Source organism: Malaclemys terrapin, chromosome 3 (genome assembly GCF_027887155.1).
Source record: "Malaclemys terrapin pileata isolate rMalTer1 chromosome 3, rMalTer1.hap1, whole genome shotgun sequence".
NCBI classification, from domain to species: Eukaryota; Metazoa; Chordata; order Testudines; family Emydidae; genus Malaclemys; species Malaclemys terrapin.
In genome coordinates, this window is record NC_071507.1 from 126,831,907 (window position 1) to 126,850,123 (window position 18,217).

The window sequence follows — 18,217 nt, forward strand, 5'->3', positions numbered from 1 at the left end:
GGCTGGAGCTTGTCCCCATCCCCTCGGGGCTGTAACCGTGACACGGCTGGGCTGAGGTCGGACTCCACCCCCGCGCGCCGTGCTGGGGCTGCGGATCCCCCGCGGTAGCGCCGTGTCTCATTCACCATCTTGCGGCTGGGAGGGCCCGTGCTGGCGGGCGGGCCTAGGCCCCGGCTACGAGCCCTGCGTGAGCAGCTGAGGTGATGCTGCCTAGATTGGCGCATCAGACCGCCGCTGTTACACTGGGTTCGCACCAGGTGTTAAACCTCCGCCTAGCTCGCAGTGTAAACATGTCATAAGGGGAAACCTGAATCTTCCTTCCCTCCCACTCCACCTTTTGTGGGGGTCGCACTGAGAGACCAGAGTGGGGCTTGGATCCAGTGTGAGCCACTCTGCCCTATAGGACGAGGGGAAAGTTTGATGATGGCCTTCCTATGGTTTAGCTTATCTAACTCTCCTGCTAACTGGTGTGCACTGCAGAGGGGTCTCATTTGTGCTAGTGACAAGTTTGCAGTGGTGTTGTAGCTGTGGTGGTCCTGGGATATGTGCAAAAAGAAGAATAGGAGTACTTGTGGCACCTTAGAGACTAACAAATTTATTAGAGCATAAGCTTTCGTGGACTACAGCCCACTTTTTCAGATGCATATAGAATGGAACATATAATGAGGAGATATATGTACACACATACAGAGAGCATAAACAGGTGGGAGTTGTCTTACCAACTCTGAGAGGCCAATTAATTAAGAGAAAAAAAAAAAAAACTTTTGAAGTGATAATCAAGCTAGCTGAGTACAGACAGTGTGATAAGAAGTGTGAGAGTACTTACAAGGGGAGATAGAGTCAATGTTTGTAATGGCTCAGCCATTCCCGGTCCTTATTCAAACCGGAGTTGATTGTGTCTAGTTTGCATATCAATTCTAGCTCTGCAGTCTCTCTTTGGAGTCTGTTTTTGAAGTTTTTCTGTTGTAATATAGCCACCCGCAGGTCTGTCACTGAATGACCAGACAGGTTAAAGTGTTCTCCCACTGGTTTTTGAGTATTTTGATTCCTGATGTCAGGTTTGTGTCCATTAATTCTTTTGCGTAGAGACTGTCCGGTTTGGCCAATGTACATGGCAGAGGGGCATTGCTGGCACATGATGACATATATCACATTGGTAGATGTGCAGGTGAACGAGCCCCTGATGGTATGGCTGATGTGATTAGGTCCTATGATGATGTCACTTGAATAGATATGTGGACAGAGTTGGCATCGGGGTTTGTTACAAGGATAGGTTCCTGGGTTAGTGGTTTTGTTCAGTGATGTGTGGTTGCTGGTGAGTATTTGCTTTAGGTTGGGGGGTTGTCTGTAAGCGAGGACAGGTCTGTCTCCCAAGATCTGTGAGAGTAAAGGATCATCTTTCAGGATAGGTTGTAGATCTCTGATGATGCGCTGGAGAGGTTTTAGTTGGGGGCTGAAGGTGACAGCTAGTGGTGTTCTGTTATTTTCTTTGTTGGGCCTGTCTTGTAGGAGGTGACTTCTGGGTACTCGTCTGGCTCTGTCAATCTGTTTTTTCACTTCAGCAGGTGGGTATTGTAGTTTTAAGAATGCTTGATAGAGATCTTGTAGGTGCTTGTCTCTATCCGAGGGATTGGAGCAAATGCGGTTATATCTTAGAGCTTGGCTGTAGACAATGGATCGTGTGGTGTGTCCTGGATGGAAGCTGGAGGCATGTAGGTAAGTGTAGCGGTCACTACTCGGCTAGCTTGATTATCACTTCAAAAGTTTTTTTTTTCCTCTTAATTAATTGGCCTCTCAGAGTTGGCAAGACAACTCCCACCTGTTTATGCTCTCTGTATGTGTGTATATATATCTCCTCATTATATGTTCCATTCTATATGCATCCGAAGAAGTGGGCTGTAGTCCATGAAAGCTTATGCTCTAATAAATTTGTTAGTCTCTAAGGTGCCACAAATACTCCTATTCTTCTTTTTGCGGATACAGACTAACACGGCTGTTACTCTGAAACTGGGATATGTGAGAGACCAGGTGGGGGAGGCAATATCTTTTATTGGACCAATGTCTGTTGGTGAGAGAGACAGGCTTTTGAGCTTACCTAGAGCTCTTCTTCAGCTCTGTGTAGCTCCAATGCTTGTATTTCTCATACACAGAAGTTAGTCGAGTAAACAGTATTACTTCACCCACCTTGTCTCTTTAGTGAGATGTCAGGTTCACTTTAAGGAAGATATGCAAAACATAAAATTACAGTTTAAAAAAAAAAAAAAACCCAGCTTGTCATATATGTCTGGGTGTCAACAGTTTGTCAGGCTACTGAAACTGGAGCTCAGGCCTTCAGTAATCTTCTTGGCTAACATATGCATACAGATGTCTGGTAGGTGTGTGTTTGCCAGGGATGATGGTAATGACTGAATATATTTTATTGGTGTAATGGGGCTCAGCTAATAGAAAAAAGCATGAGAACTTCTTTTAGATTGTAAGCTATTCCTGAGAAGTGTATTAGAGCTGTGTGGTAATGGATCCCATCCTTATGCAGAGCAAAGGAGTTAACTTTTTTGGGGGGCGGGGGGGGGATCCTGTTGAGCTGGATACAGGCTTATTGATGGAAATAAAATACTGTAAAAACTGCAACTGGCTTTTTGCTCTTGACTAAGACAATGAAGAGACAATTTACAAATAAAAAAATGTGCTGTCTTGTAAAGTGTTAATGTATGTGGGTGCTAATTAGATTTTTGTTGTTGCTCTAGTAAATGGAGCAGTTGAATTGCCCAGTAGCAACGTAATGCTAATATCAAACTGAAATATCTTATCGAACCAAATGTCTAAAAGTGTCTATGCTTGTACTATCAAAATAATGGGCTGAAGTAAACTTGCATGAAGTAACGTTCCTAATCTTCTGAATTAATTCTTAACAAACCCCAGTCAGAAATATGCTAACTGAAAATGGTGTCCACCTTGACATATGAGCAAAATATTGAATCTTGAATTTAAATTGCAATTTAAATTCATCTTGAATGGTGTGTATAAAACCAGGTGGGGAGAAGTAGAATTTGACACTTCAGTTACCTAGTGTGTATTCTGCATGTCTACTACACTCTAAATTGGATTTTAAAGGTACTGGAGCCTAAATTCTGAAATGCCTATGAGTTTGGATGCATCTTCTATGGAATACCCTCCTCACTCCCTTTGATTCAGAACTATTATCTTAAAACATTGTTCTCACTTGACTTGGATTAACTAACATAGACACCTGTAAAATCCTGGCCCCCGTGAAGTTGATGGGAGGTGGATTTTGCCTACAATATTGATGTAGTGCAAGATGTGTGTTGTGTGTGTGTGGTGGCTTTTTTAAAGTACTAGCTGGATGCCTAAAATTATTTACAGGAAGTGGGGAAAGGGGGTGGTCATGGAATGGGTCCCACCAGCAAGGGACAGTGTTCTCCTAAACCCAGCATTCTGCCAGGTTTGGTGGAGAGGGAAAGGGTGAATGCTAGGATTTTTACTGGAGTGTTGTCGTGAGACTCTGTTTTGGGGCTCAGTTGCTCATAACTCTTTTTGAGTAGTAAATGGCTAGTATGTGTTATGTGGGGCTCTACCCCTTCTAGATGCTGGATGGTAAAAGGAGCCTTGTCTAGTCCCTCCCTTCCATAGCCTCTTGTCTACTGTTGGGGAGGTAGAGGAATAAACTTGTGCTACTGTACTTCTCCCCTCCCCACCTTGGGGTGGGAGAGAAATCCTCTCTTGTGAATAACTCCAGGTTGCTGCTTGAAGCTGTTCTTGATGGCTTCACTACTACCCACAGGGTTATAATTAGTAGAAATGAAACTAACCATTTCTCTCAATTTTACTCTGCTGCTGTTTGGGTAAGCAGCAATGGTGGTACTGGAGCTGCCAGGCTCTAGACACAGGAAGATAACATTGTCAACCTTGCAAGTGTTAAATGCATGTAAACTTTAGTCTCTAAGGTGCCCCAAGGACTCCCAGTTGTTTTTGCTGATACAGACTAACACTGCTACCAGTCTGAAACCCATCTTCACAAACAATGACTAGAAACTTTAACTTTAAATGAAAGCTTGAATTATGCAGAAGCTGATGGCTTAATTCTCCATACACGTACAAGAGAGCTTGCTGCCAGTCAGCAGAGGAGACCTGATATATAGTAGGTTTTTTTATGAATTTTTACAGCTTATCTACAGTAGGCCACTCTTAGAGTTTGGAATCCAAGGTTAAAATTACTCCTAAACTACACTTTATCTGAGAGCTTGGACGCTTTGGTTGGTAGTGTTTGATATGACTACTTGTGTAGAATCAAGTTTTGAGTTCACAGCCTGTCTGCCTCTTGTTTTAAAATGCTTCTCCCTTAACTAGCTAAAAAGTTGGTGGCTGAATTTCAGTTGGAAGGATCAAGTTATTTCTAGCAAGCTTAAACTTCTGATACCTAAAAGCCACTATGTGTTAATGACTCCACTTGCCAATATTAACTTCAAGTGTTTCTTAAAGCATAGAATAAATTCTTCCAGCACCTGCAAATTAAAAAGAACTCTTTCTGCAAACACTTCTCAGCTAACAGTTTTATTTGTAAGTTCTCATTCATGCTTTTTTGTGACTACACAGAGCTCTATAGTAGTCTTACTGTCTATCAGCTTTCCACTTTTAACATTTCAATTGCTCTGACTGACATCAGCAGGTGAATAAGTGGTAGAATTTCATATTTGTTCTATTCTTGCAGCACTTCAATTCTCCCCCCCCCCCTGCGAAATCCAGCCAGGAAAATAATAGTGACTATACTTGAAATACATGTCTTTAATGGGTGTGCTGATAGGATGTATACAGCTAGGTGAGCACTTTAGCTTTGAATTTGTGAATGCTTAACCAATGGCTCAGGATGTTTCTTCATAAGCTGTGTGGTTCAGACTCCTGTTGAACAGTACCATTTGATGTTGAGTAAAATATTTAAAAGGGCATAGGTCCCGTTGTCAATTGACTTAAGCACTTAAGGTGGATAATAATCTATGCTTCAAAAAAAGTAGTTTTTTTTTTTTAAGAAAAATAAACCTAATGGAAATTGACCACCTATGGTATGGTCTAAACTTACTGAGACAATGATTCAGCTTCCAGTACTTCAGTTTTTGCAAATGACTTAGGCAAGAAGAGTTTACATTGTAGATTTAATGCCAGGAGGATTAAATTTGTTGGTATATGTGATATGCCAACAGCTTGAACAATTTGTGGGGCTCTGCAGTAGGAAATATAGTACTGCAATGTTACTGCATTCTTTCATAACTAAGGGCTGGTCTACACGGGGGGGGGAGAGGATATCGATCCAAGATGCGCACCTTCAGCTATGCGAATAGCGTAGCTGAAGTCGAAGTATCTTGGATCGGATTACCTGGGGTCCAGACGGTGCGGGATCGACGGCCGCGGCTCCCCCGTTGACTGCGCTACTGCCGCTCGCTCTGGTGGAGTTTCGGAGTTGACGGTGAGCGGGTTCGGGGATCGATATATTGCGTCTTAACGAGATGCAATATATCGATCCCAGATAAATCGATCACTACCTGCCATATTGGCGGGTAGCAAAGATGTACCCTAAGCAGTGAATATGTAGTGTTGTCTAACCTTTATACATTCTCTGCAAGGCGTGTATCTTAGAGAAATAAAGAACTCAGCTGTGCTTCCTGTTGTAGTTTTCTTGTACAAGAAAAGTTCCATGCTAGAAGCATGTTGGCTTTAATTCTAGTTAAGTTCCTCCTTTTAGTGTGTGTTGGAGGGGAGAGGGCACAAGAGAAAGCAGAAACATTAACACGATCAGCTGTAGTGGTGTTGTGTTTTACCCTTTATAGGCTTTTCAAAAACACTGATTAGAAGAGGAACAACAAATTTGGTGCTTTTTTTTAAATTGTATGTGTGACTTCCTTTTATTTCCTATCTTCTATAGCTTTTTACTTAGTTGAAAGTTTTACTACTTTACTTACAATACAACTACATTCACAACTCTCTCCTAGACTTGCTAGAAACATACTGTTGAAAGGCAAGTGCAGAATTGAAAATATAATATAGGATACTAGCTTAGGAGAAATAATTAGAATTTCAACTTCTGAAAGGGGAAGAGATTTATGAACTAGTAACTCGTTTCAGGACAATGGGAAGCAGACAAAATATGCCCATCTGTTCATTTCTGAATGATTTGAGTATGAAGTCTTCATTAGGAAAATATATCTAAATTATTACCTGCATTAAAAATCAGGATATTGCAGTGTTGTCTCCACATTCTGAATCATATAAAATCCAGGAATTCCAAACCTTTCGTTATTTCTTCAATGCTCCTGCTATCTGCTCCATCATTATATTGATTCTGAACACTTTGATTTGGTTTACACAAATTAATGCCGGTCTTAATGGTGTTTTGTGTTCATATAAATACTTCTACTTTGTATGTAAAATGCAGTTTTCTACTCCTAATGTTTTGTGCCATACTGATTAGAACTTAGTAAAATTAATCATTGTTACATTTGCTAGGGCAAGTACGCATGTGATACCAGAATATTTCATATACCTCCTTGTTTTAGATGGCTTGCCAAAAACATTCTTGTCAGCTTGAACTTCATACTGTCATATTTATCTTTCCCAAAACTCAGAGCATCAAATAGAAAATAAGGAAGCCATGTAATATATCAGATGTCCTAGCTAGGATGCAGCAGTGTCATGATGTGGGGAGGGAAATGTCATGGATACATGATTTTCCTGTTTGTCCATGTCTTGTCTGTGTCCATGATTTTAACACCCTCACCTTGCAGGGGCAGCTCCCATCCTATGGGGCTGGAGCTGGCTCACCACTCTGGGCATTGCCACCTGGCACATGGGTTCACGGCACTGTTCACACAAATTCAGCCTAGCCATCCCCCAGCCAGGCCTACTTTGAGTGAGTGGTGCCGCAACCATTTGTGCCAGGTCACAATGGCCAGAATAGTGAGCCAGGCCCAGCCTCATGGGATGGGAGACACAGGAGCTGCCCCAAGGGGTGAGTATGGGGGCAGACTCGCTCTCCATCTCCTTCCCCTTCCCCCCCCCCCCCAAGTCCCAGTGTGTCATTTGTCATTTTTATCAAAAACCCATAACTGTTACTAAATTTACTATCTGGGGTAGCCGTGTTAATCTGTATCCACAAAAACGAGGAGTCTGGTGGCACCTTAAAGACTAACAGATTTATTTGGGCATAAGCTTTCGTGGGTAAAAACCTCACTTCTTCGGATGCATCCAAAGAAGTGAGGTTTTTACCCACAAAAGCTTATGCCCAAATAAATCTGTTAGTCTTTAAGGTGCCACCAGACTCCTTGTTGTTTTTCTAAATTTACTGTGGGGGGAGGGGGGGGAGAGGAGGTGTTTGTGATCTTTATTTTATTTATTTTATTCTTTTGTCAGGACAAATCTGCACCCCCTACTCAGCCTTATGAAAACTTGACTTGATATTGTCAACTCCTTTTATTTTAAGGAAAATAAAACTTAATTGTAAAGGAAGCAGTTTCTCTGAACTAAGTGACCATTGTAGCATCATCAGAGAGCCCTATAATTGCAAGAAGTAACTTTGTGCCTCTGCTGTCTGGCTATTTTAAAGACTTGCAATGATTACAACTCCTTGATATCAATCTTTGGGAGTTCCTCACACAACAATTTAGACACAAAGTGCCTGTAAGGCAATCCTAACTGCACAATGGAAAATTAGTCTAGCATGGGAGAATATTCAAATGGCATAACTGGTACTTCCATCTCTGTGCCCTCTCTGCTGTAGAGATGAATGTCCATCATAACCTGGAATGTGTAGTTACAAGGTAAAGCAGTTGAGAGCAGCTCTGGGGCTGGTCTAAACTATGTTGGTGACAAAGATGATGGAAAAACTGGCTCCAGGATTAAGGAACTGTAAACAACTAACTCCTTTTTGGGTCTCCAGCTGTACCCAGCACTTAAGCCCTCAGTGAACAACCTACTGGAAAATATACCAAATTAGTGCCAAAGAATTCATTCCATAGCTGATACAAAAGTAGGCAAAATCCCAGGATAGTTATGAAATAACAAACTGATTATCACTTTACTCTAGAGTGATCAATTTATGTTCAAGTCAGTCAGTTGGCTGGCTAAGATGGTTTTTCTAATTACATGGATGTGAAGGGAATCTCTTAGAATTTTTTAAAAAACTAAGCATTTATGAATACCAAGTAACTTTTTTACACTAATATAGTTTCCCTAACTCCAGTTAGCTGAACATTTCATACACTCAGATTCCTATGTTTGTAGGCTCATCTTGAATGCAGTAAAGGCATATGAAAACTTCTGGCCTGCCTGACTGGTATAAAATATTGTAGTAGTTCATAACCTGCAACCAAGTACTCTAGCTTTATATTTAACAGCAATGGACAGCTGTGTGAAATCATATTTTGTTTGATCATTATTGAGAATAAAGCATGTCTTGATTTAGACTGCTGGAGATGCAAAACTGCTGCTCCCTTGTGACATAAGGGATAATGGTGTCCTTTCAGTCTTTGGGTCTCCTGAAAGCTCTTGCTATCTCAATTTATATTTGCCTTGTGCAATCGTGCATTGGTGACAATCTTGTATTTTAGAGGGAAAACAAACTTAGAATGAGGCGATAAGATCAAATGTAGAGGTTAATGGACTGAATTCTTCCCTCAGATGTTTGACTGACTTACACCAGAAAAATAGAGTAGTGTTTGGTCCTCTTTCACTGCACACAGTGGTGCTGCCAAAACATACCAAACTATATACAAATAGCTGCTATAAAAGCTTGCTGTTTTAAAACTTGGGGAGCTGATGTAAGCAAAGAACAAACTATATATTATACCAATCTAGTTCATATTTTAGATACTCAAGTCTTCTCTTCTGAAGTTAGTGTTGCTAACTCTCTTGCTTATGTGGAATAGAGGCAGCTTGTGGGGGGAGACTTCAATCCGTGTGTGTTGGATATGGAGAATGACTTCTTGGTTTGGTGTGTCATGTGGAACTATGCTATAGAAGCGATGTAGCTTATACACTTTTGATACTCATCCGGGCTGGGGAAAAACTTCCAGAAGCTAAACCCACTTGCTATAGGCTTGTACAGAATGCTTATCGGTCAGAGGGAAGTGCTAGGACCTCTAAGAGGACTATCCCTTCCACCTTCTAGGTGGGCTTCCATCTCAGCTTCTGGGGAGAAGGTATCTGATAAAATGAAATCACCTGTGAGAACAGTTTGCCTCCTCTTAGCACCGGCCACCCTAGAGTTCTACTCTACTTCACTGAGCCTCCTTTTTGACCTCTATGAATGTCCGTGCCTGGCTCTGCTACTGCTGATAACTTTATTTAAGAACAGCAGGGTGAAACTGACAATTCTTAGCAGAATACGCTCTCAACAGTGGTGTGTTTTTTTTTTTTTTTTTTTTTCCCCAATACCCCAAGCAAGAAAGTTGCAGCGCTGTAAAGCACCAGTGTAGACCGTGCTGGGAGCCACACCCCTTGTGGGCGTGGGCTTTTTTAGAGCGCTGGGAGAGCTGTCTCTCAGCACTCTGCTGCGACTACACAAGCCACGTTAAAGCGCTGCTGCAGCAGCACTTTAGTGTTGCCGGTGTAGACTAGCCCTAAGTTAGTGTTCTGTTGGTGTCTTAAAGCTCTGAGCAGCACCATGAGCACTGAAGTAATCTACAGTCTTAAAGACAACAGTGCATTTGTAAGGCTTACTCTGCAATCAGGTGGACTAGAAGCTTATTTTAAGGGTGTCACAATTTCTGCAGAAATTGATAGTAAGTAGCTTAACTCATCAATGGCAAGTTGAAAACTTATCCTGAAAAGCAGGCGTTGTTTTTTCGAGCCCTAGTCCAATGTGCCATAGTTTAAAGTATGAAATTAAATAGTAATAACATTAGTGGGTGTATCCACAGAATATATTCTTATGAAGTTGAACTCCATATTTGAACTTAAAGCAAAATGCTTTCAGTATAGGAATGTCTTTGTAAGACTACAGTACTGTAAAAAAGGTCTTGTCAGACTTATCGCTTCTCTTTATATCCCATTAAGTGGCAACCAGGGGAAGAAGAGGATTGTGCGATGCAGATGTATATGTAACACTAGTTCAGAATGTTCAGAGCAAGAGAGTGTTCCAAAAAGTATTAAATTGTCTTGCTTGGCCTTACTGGACTTGTATCTAATTGTATTTTGGAATCTAAATGCAAGACTTTCTTTTCCGGGGAGTATATTGTATAAGGTAACTCAAGTGTAAGGGCATGTCTAAACATCTTGGACAATGGAAAAACTCCTGGATTTTGAGTAACAATCAATCTACTCTTGAGATTTTTCCAGGGAGACCTTTTTACTTTAGCTTCTGAATTTGATTTAATAACTTGCTAGTTTTTGCCTTCCTACTTCAGAACTTTGGTAATGTCAAAATAATCACTAGATGTTTGCCATAACAATGAATGGGCTATATGTTAAAGCCCTCAATTCTCCAGAACAGGGGTCGGCAACCTTTCAGAAGTGGTGTTCCAAGTTTTCATTCATTCACTCTAATTTAAGGTTTTGTGTGCCAGTAATACATTTGAACATTCTTAGAAGGTTTTTCTATAAGTCTATAATATATAAACTAAATTATTGTAAAGTAAATAAGGTTTTTAAAATGTTTAAGAAAGCTTCATTTAAAATTAAATAAAACGCTGAGCCCCTGGACTAGTGGCCAGGACCCAGGCAGTGTGAGTGCTACTGAAAATCAGCTCGCGTGCCGCCTTCAGCCCCCATGCCATAGATTGCCTACCCCTGTTCCAGAAGTTGACTGGCAGAAGGTAATAGAGGATCATGACTCCAGGCCTGAATGTTACTGCTTTACAGTGTGTCAGAGCTCCCCTGGGATGACACACCTTTTATGGGGGATGATGGGAGGCTCTTTTCGTTGCTGAAGAAAATGTTTTTTTTTTTTTTTACAGGTCTGAATTCAAAGTGATTCAATTGTAATTTTTCCATAAAACTCAAACTTTTTGAAAGTTAATTACGTATAAGCTTATGCCATGAAAAGTGAACTAAATCCATTTTTATGAAGACCTACCATAGCTTACTTCAAAAGACCACATCCAAAGAGGTGCTATGGCAACAAGGCAGCTCAGTGCTCCTGGCTGTTAAGAGGAGAGTATGTGGTCGGGGACAAGTACTGCAATGTTTTTTGAGTTCTACTTGCAGATAACTTTTATTTTTGACTAAAACTTAACAGTAATTTTGCATTTCCTTCAGTATCTAACTCATGCAATTGTGGGGGTGAGTTGTCAGAGCATGCAGAATGACTTGGATGGAATGTCAACTTCAGCTTTCCTTCCTCTCTGAAGTAACCCAAACAGTATACGGATTGTCTTGATGTCTTTTGCACAAATGTTTTCAAAATGCATACTTGTAGTAGGAACAAGGGTGGCTGCTGTGGAAGGGCTTCTTCAGATCAATTGAGTACTTATTTTAAACACTTTCTAAAAAGCATCTAAAGCTTGATTACTTTTACTTCTATTTACAGGCTAAATTATTAACCCTCTAAATTCAACTTCTACCTGATTTACCATATGTATAATCTTGGTTAGTTCATTGGTTTGTTTGTTTTTTTTTGTTTTTTTTTAAGCCTGAAGGGGATTAGACCATATTCAAGGGCAACAGTTGGCCAAATTTCAGTTCAATGATCAGCCTTTCTAAATTAGTATTCAGCTTTTCATTTGCATAACATAAGTTCTTCTCGTTTAAAAAAGTGCTTAAATCCTAGCCGGGGCATAGCTGATTACCCAGGGCGACTTTTTACAACCAAGCTAATTGCATCTTGAAAAATCAGGCTTCTAGTATTGTCGTCTCATAACCAAGAGCCGGTTCTGAGATGTGCAGGAGACCTGGAACTCTCATTGAACTTGAAGTTGCAGGTACTTGGAACTCTGTAAGAGTTGGCCCATAAGTCACTGGTTAGTGCACATGCCACTATGTAGCCTTTTTGAGAGGGGAAACTGATTGTTCCAAGTACACAAACCTGTCTTTGGCCTAAACGAACATAATCAGATTCATAGCTATACTCTTTCTACCTGCGCTATGCTGCTAGGGAAACGTTTCTTAGCAGAATTAATCTAATATATTAGAGAACAGTATTTTAGTAAATTCCATTTGACTGTAAGCCAGCAGAATGGAGCAGAGCAATGCAACAGGAGAGGGGAGTTATAGCTAACGCACAATGGATTGGAATGGGAGAGACCACTGAAGTGCTAACAATGGCAAATCTGACAAATTAAACCCCTTGTTGAGTGAGTGAAACTAAATGATAGCTGGTAGCTACTCTTGGTTATAATGAATTTATTCCCCTTGAAGTTCTGGTGTACTGGCTCAACCATATCAAACATCAGATTTTGTTTGTGGTACAAATATAATTTACTGGCTCTCCATAAAGACTTCTTGCAACAAAAATGTAAGCACTCTTCATACTTATGGTGAAACAAAATACAGCGGGTATGACTTACTGCATATTACACCTTTTTAGGCTTGGCTTCAGATTTTGTAGCCCTTCCATTGTGCGTAAGTGGCTTATTCATTCTGCAGTTCTCTAAAGTAATATTTATTTGTATTCCAAATGCTCCAATTGGAACTAGGCCTCCAGTGTTCTGGATGCACAAAACAGTCCTTGACCTGAAGAGTTTACTCCAAATACAGGGTAGATGAAGGGTTTGGGAAGGAATGCAGTTTGGTTAATTCAGGTATCTAACTTGTTTTTGGTCCTTTGTACATTAGCAGAGGACAAAGGTGGGAGGGGGTGAATCAATAGGAGTGAAGGATATAGAAGGTAGGGGGGAGCTAGAATTCAGCAGGGCTGTGAGTGGATGTTCATACCAATTTGATTAGCAAGTAGGAAAATCCTCAGGTAATTTAGGAACTTTTTTGCCTCTGTTTCAAAGGTGCCTCCACATTTTGCCCTATCATGTCTTAGCTTCCAGCTCCTACTAAGAGAGTGGGGAGTCCTTGTGCCCTGAGGTCAAACTCCACCTCTGGAGCAACATGGGCTAGAGGAGGGAGTGTGGGCTACAAGGAGCTGGTTATGAAAGATCTCCAAAGGCCAAAAATGCTTCAGATTCACATGGATGCAAGTTGAAACGCTATTGGTGATCGTTTCTTTAATGGAACTTGTTCCATGAGTTGAAATATAAATTCTTACCATTACTGCTCTTCTAAGGGGGGGCAGCGACAAAGCATTGGTTTGAACAGTCGTATCCTGTGTACGCTACAATAATCATCTGATGGTGTCTTTGCCAAAGTAGATGGACCCAACCGAAATAAACTGGACTCCTTTGGAATCATGATTACAATCTTTAGCAGAATAACTCTCGACGCAATTCTGTTCTGAAGTAACATGGAGTCCTGTCATAACTATAAAGGGAAGGGTAACAGCTGTCCTGTGTACAGTACTATAAAATCCCTCCTGGCCAGAGACTCCAAAATCCTTTTCCCTGTAAAGGGTTAAAAAGCTCAGGTAACCTGGCTGGCATCTGACCTAAAGGACCAATAAGGGGACAAGATACTTTCAAATCTTGGGGTGGGGGAAAGGCTTTTGTTTGTGTGGGGGTTTTTTTTGGTTATGTGTTCGCTCTCGGGACTGAGAGGGACCAGACATCAATCCAGGTTCTTCACATCTTTCTAAACAAGTCTCTCCTATTTCAAACTTGTAAGTAAATAGCCAGGCAAGGCGTGTTAGTTTTCCTTTGTTTTCTCAACTAGTAAATGTACCTTTTTACTAGAGTGTTTATCTTTGTTTGCTGTACTTTGAACCTGAGACTAGAGGGGAGTCCTCTGAGCTTTTTAAGTTTGATTACCCTGTAAGGTTAATTTCCATACTGATTTTACAGAGATGATTTTTACCTTTTTCTTTAATTAAAAACCTTTTTTAAGAACCTGATTTTTTTTTTTTCCTTGTTTTAGGTCCAAGGGGTTTGGATCTGTATTCACCAGGGAATTGGTGAAGGTCTCTCAAGGCTACCCAGGGAAGGAAATTAGCCTTGGGATGGTGGCAGTGGACCAGAACTAAGCTGGTAGTTAAGCTTAAGTTTTCATGCAGGCCCCTACATTTGTACCCTAAAGTGGGAATACAGCCTCGACAAGTCCAAAGATGCCTTTGTTTTTCTCCCTCTGCGTTGTCTGATTATTAACACACCTTTAGTTCTTGTTAGTCGTGCAGAGCCAACATTGCTCTAAAAAAGTGAGCTGGATTGTGGTTAGTCACTCCCTCCCTGACTCGAAGTCCAGATTGCAGAATATTTGTTTTGAGTGACCCAGAAAGAATGCATTTGGACTCTGATTTCAAACTGAGTTTGTGGGGCTGGCATTTTGCATCTATATTGTCATCTCAGAAGCATTTGATTGCACTTCTAGTATTCCACAATGCCAACTTTAGTTTCTTTTAGAGAACTGTGATGCTTTGGGGAATCTGTCTGTAGAATTTATGAATTCTGGTTTATTTTGTGATTTTTTTCTTATGAAAATTGCTGTATAATGGAATGTCTGTATATCTATGTGTATCCACCATTGCTGACAACCATATGTAACCATATCTTTCCCAGACTAGATACAGTGGAGAGGAGTTGCCCTTAAATGACTACTCTGGGTTAATAGTTATACTAAGGAGGCTGGCTACAGCTGGGAGAAGCCATTTCCTCCAGTTTGCCTGTAAAGGGCTGGGGTTTGGAGAGTGGAAAATTACCAGAAGCCTATGACTAAAGTCCCACCACTAACAGCTGAGTCATTTTGAGACTCTCAAAGCCACAAAGGATGCTTAGGGCAGAGGCAGGAATGCTTTTGTAGCAGTAGAAGCTTGGCATAGCTGCAGGATCAACCAGGGTCAAAGTATGCTGGCAGAGAAAGGGGTTCCATAACTAAGAAGAAAAGCCATGCACTTCAGCAGGACCCTGTACAGTCCACAGAGGACCCTGACTGCAGTCCAAAGAATTTTTCAGAGTGGTGAATAAACGGAGTTATACAAAAATACCCCCTTCATATATTTCTTTCTCATGCTTAAGTAAAGAGCAAAGTAAAGACCATTCTAGATGGTCTAGAATCCTGTACGAAGTCTCTGTGACATCTATTGCATTCCCTGATGTTAACCATAGACCCTGAATGCCCATGTGGATGGGTTCTGGGAGATGGTGTGTTTTTAAGCTATGCAGGAGTCTGGAGGTCAGATCATGGGGGCTGGGAAACTAAAGAATAGACCTTGAGGTCTAAAATCTCAGGATGGGGTGCTGGATGGGGAGTCTGTCTCCTGAGTGTCCTTAGGGACCTTAAGCAAAGGGCAGTGTGTGACTGTTATCTGTTATCTGGACCAGTGATCTGCTAGGTCACTCCAATCCTTGACTCTGGGAGCCAGCCTTACCCTGCTCTGTTGTGAAAACCCCTGCTCCTGGGCTGTTCACACACAGCCTCTAGCATTTAAGCTGCTCCCAGCATGTGAGTGAGCACTTTTGGCCAGCCGCTGCTTGGATTGTGCAACCGAATGACACTAGCCACTATCTCCAGTCCCAGACACAGCCCTAGGAATCTCCATCTTGCATTGTCCAGATATGCCTGTTGGATGCTGCAAGCTTATGAGTTTATCAATTTAACAAAGAAATTGATATGTACCAGGCTTGTTCTCCCAAGGGGAGTCTCTAACATGCTTCAAACCAAACACACTGCTTCAGGTGGACTAAACAAACCAATGTATTAACTACAAAAGATAGATTTTTGTTTTAAGGGATTATAAATCAAAGCACAAGTAGTCTGATTTGATCAAATGAAATAAAAGCAAAACTCCTTCTAAGCTGATCTTAACACTTTCAGTGCCCTTACAAACTTATATGCTTCTCACCACAGGCTGGCTGGTTGCCCTTCAGCCGGGCTCTCCCCTTTGATCAGTGCTTCAGTCTGGTGGTGGTGGTGGTGTCTGTAGATGGAGATGGAAGAGAGAGCATGGCAAACGTCTCTCCCTTTCATAATGTTCTTTCCTTCCTCTTGGCTTCCTCCCCCCCCACCCCCCTTCAGAGTCAAGTGAGTATTACCTCATCGTAGCCCCAAACTTACCAAAGGAAGGGGAGTGACTCACTCAAGTCCAACAGATCCTTTCTTACTGCCTAGGCCAGTGTCCTTTTGTTCCTGTGAGGCTGGGCTGGGTTTGTTCCATAGATGCCCTGATGAGGTATGAACTGTCCCTCTGCTCCTGGAGAGTTTTGCCTGGGCTTGTTTTAAGCCATGAGGACACATTTTCAGCCTCAAACTATATACATGAAATTACAACATCTAACATTACTATAACAATGCTCAGTGCATCATGAGCCTTCCGAAGACACCTAATATGACAAATTTTGCATTGGATACCACACCTTCATATTATAAGGATGAACATGGGGGTGCAGGTTGTTCCCCTGAGGTACAAAGTGTCACATAGTGTATGACCCTTGTTCAGACTCTGAAGGTGTAAAACCGATGGGGTGTGGTGAGGTGGGTCACCTCGCAGCAACCCGGTGAATGCTCAAGAGGGGACAGTCTGGTGCCGATGCATTGGATAGCAGTTTGTAAGCAGTAAAGGGACCCCAATAAGTATTTAGTTGACCCTTTTGAGCATAGATGGGGGGGGGGGGGCAGGAAATAAAATAGTTAAATCCCTCAAGTGCTTCAGCTCTTTTGTGGTCCCACTTTTTTAACATGAGCCATAGCCAGCCACACTTACTGTGCCAGCTTAGACTGATGCAAAAAAGCTGTTCCTTCGGTTTTCACCTTTTATTAGACTAAGGTTATTGCTTAATTTGATGGGTTGGCTCACCAGTCTTAATCAAATAATTTAGTGAATTTTTCTTACAGAACTAGTGCAGACTTGTGCTGAACATAGGAAACAGTTAATTGTAACAATAGCTACTGGAATCCATGGCAGTTCTCCTTAATCTCATGGGTCATGATGGCCTGTGGCTGTTACAATGAGTAAGTAAATGAAAGGTTAACCCTGCTGCAGCTCATATTAGCCAGAGGCTCTGGTAGACTTGGTTTGGATCTCTTTCTTGCTGGCATTGTTACCTGATGCCATAGATTATGCCTCCTTGCACTGTCTTAGCAGGATCCCTCTTCATGAGCAATCCCAGCCCTCGCCTGCTGGAAATTACAGCTTCTGTATAACTGTAGCATGAATCTTTTGGTACAATAGGCAGCTGCCTGGCTAGATCTGCTGCCTGCTCTTCTTGTTTCTTCAGCAGAGGTTGAAAGGGATGCAAAAGCTATTTTATTCCTTCCAATAAGATGCATCTTGGGACTTTGGGGTCACTCAAGAGCCCCTCTATGCAGCTCCTGTAAAGAGGCATGTAAAGCCCACTTCCACTGGGAATAAAAGCCAGGTTAACAGAGGCCATAAAGTGAGAGCTGGGTGGGTGAGAAACAGGAATGGAAAACAGTGCTTTCAGTTTGCAGACTTGCTTGAAAGGAGATCCATTCAGATGTATCAAACAGGTGCACTTCTGGGAAATGAATACTGCTGTATCAGCAATATTTAGAAAAGCTGTAACTGCTGTGATTCTACTTCAGAAAGAATGTTAAATGAAAAAAGGGGGTTAATACATTGCTAGTCCCTTTTCATAGCTTCCTTCAGGTTATGGATTGAAGTATAGTAAAAGGTGTACCTCTGAGTAGTACACTGTCCAGTCCACGTGACTTATCCTCATCAATAACTTTCAGTTATGAAATACTTGCTGGATGTGTAACCCATTATGTTTCTCAGGGCTTTGTGAAGTAGATTGTACTAGTAGACACTTTCACAAACACTAAAACTTCATCAATTAGCCACAGGGTATTTCAAAACTGGAGGAATGGGTGGAAGTTGGGAGGCACAGGAAACAAACCTAGTGTTGAAATAGTTAAACTAATGAGTCAGATTTAATCACAGTTATGTCAAAAGTTCAAAAGGGAAAATGTGGAAGGTAATATGAGCTGAACTGGCACTTTTACCCCAACATTGTACCTGTAAGCCTGATATGTTGTTTAGAGATTAACTTTATAGACTTCCGTACCCAGAAGTATGAAAAATCTTAGGGAACTCTTTTCATAGGCTTGATCTTAGCATTGAATAAAAGAGCAGCTAATCCCTTTTGTTAAGTAACTTGAGAGGAGGGAATCTAAAATGTGAAATCTCACCTGCAGAAAACACTCAATATTGTAAAGGCCTTTC

At 41.4% G+C, this 18,217-nt stretch overlaps 1 protein-coding gene across 1 annotated transcript in view; it reads left to right on the plus strand.

Annotated features, from left to right (window-relative positions):
- SNX3 (sorting nexin 3) overlaps nucleotides 1-18,217 on the plus strand; it is a 30,907-nt gene that overhangs the window by 455 nt on the left and 12,235 nt on the right. The gene's annotated exons all lie outside the window — the stretch shown is intronic.